Source organism: Homalodisca vitripennis, unplaced genomic scaffold, assembly GCF_021130785.1.
Source record: "Homalodisca vitripennis isolate AUS2020 unplaced genomic scaffold, UT_GWSS_2.1 ScUCBcl_11232;HRSCAF=20432, whole genome shotgun sequence".
In the NCBI taxonomy this organism is placed as follows: domain Eukaryota; kingdom Metazoa; phylum Arthropoda; class Insecta; order Hemiptera; family Cicadellidae; genus Homalodisca; species Homalodisca vitripennis.
Window position 1 is genome coordinate 4,021 of NW_025787348.1, and position 1,661 is coordinate 5,681.

Sequence of the window (1,661 nt, forward strand, 5' to 3'; positions counted from 1 at the left end):
GCAAAATACGACTACCAGTTAAATTAGCATGGTGTACCCTTGTACCATTGGATTCTTAATTAAATAAATATAAATATTTTACCTCTGAACTAAGTGTCTCTCTTGGCAGGTTCTTATCTTTGAGAAATCTTTCCATGATTTCATAAGCAAACCAATTTGGTTTGTATATATCATCAGATCCGGCTCCACTTTTACAGCTTTCCTTAACCTTTTTCAAACACGTTCTAAATGAAGCCATCAGAGAGTCTTTTTTCTTTTTCAATTCGGTGACAGAAAACTTGTTACCCATCTTGCTTTCGATTCTTTTCCATGCATCGTATATTTCATTTCTATTTTTGTGATTGGGATGAGAAGGGTTCCAAATAACTGGTTCATTCTCATAGTATTGTAAGAAATCCAACACCAACTCATTAGGCCACTCCATACCTTAAAATAAGAATAAAATTATTGTTTATGTTATTTTTCTTAAGTTCATAAAATGTTAATGAGTTAATGGGGAACCCCGGTCAATAACTGTATAGGACATGAAAACCCTTAAAATTGTAACTTTAATCATGACAAAATATTAAATATTAATATTTGTAGGAATTTTTAAAACATTTAAAGAATTCAGTTTATAATTCAGTAGCCTGGTCATTCACTAGTTTTCAGCCAAATAAGAACTACTTAACCTCAATTTAAGAAAATAAAATTCGTCTTACCCAATAGTCAATGAGGCTCTGATGACAAAATTGGAAACCGTGAACAGTTCTTATCTCCCAACCACAAAGCCGAATGTGTGGATGAAGCAAAGTTTGCCTTTTCCCAAATATTCGTCCACTTTGATGTGTGCAAAAGACCGACACTGAACGGGGAAACAACGAGCACTAATGTTTGCTGCTTGCCGAATAGACAAACAGACATCCACACTGCTCGCGATTCGGCGAGTCGCTGCTCGGTGCTTGACGAATGACGCATGTCTGGCGCCGCCTTCAGGGATAGTGAATTTGCGAAACATGATAGTAGTAATTTAACGTAACAAATCTCTAGCTTCCTTCATATCCATGATGGTCATAGGAAATACAACCACATATTCTTTCCACCTATTTTTTACTTATCATGGTCCGAGAACTCGATACATAAAACTTACTAGGCGATTATCGGGTACTTATGTACTCGAGGTAAGATGGTGAAACTTAAATACCTCCTTCCCATATAAACAGTAAACACAAGAGTAAACTAAATAAAGGAGGTTGTGACGTCCAAGAACTGGCTTCTTCGTATGTCCATATCTAACTTATTTGAATTGCAAGATATAACGAAGCGTCCTTAATGCCGTAAACACTTCTGATCAATCTCCACATGGTTACGACCACATATCCGTGCCCGTATCCACCTAAACTTGATGAATGATATGACCCACAAGATCATAGTTTACGTTTGTGGGCTCCAACAGAGCATTTATCCTAAAACTTTATTCAAAACGCAAAAATGTTTCATTGCTGCAAATAGACAAATGTAGACTACTATTGAAAGTGATGGCATCATTTCCGCATTCTACCATGTACGGCTGCCTCGTGCCAGATCGGTTCTATCTGACTTAAGGTCTATGCCTCATACTGAGGTGTTATCTGACATATTCAGCTTGAAAAGAATGGCCCTAGATCTTCTGATTTCAGTGG

The 1,661-nt window shown here is 37.0% G+C and overlaps 1 long non-coding RNA gene across 1 annotated transcript; it reads right to left on the reverse strand.

The window, feature by feature from the left end:
• Positions 1-347: 347 nt before the first annotated feature.
• Positions 348-847, reverse strand: LOC124374922. Its single transcript, XR_006923626.1, has 2 exons — positions 702-847; positions 348-426 (listed from the first exon to the last, which is right to left on the reverse strand). It is a non-coding gene; the product is annotated as an uncharacterized LOC124374922 (long non-coding RNA).
• Positions 848-1,661: the final 814 nt, after the last annotated feature.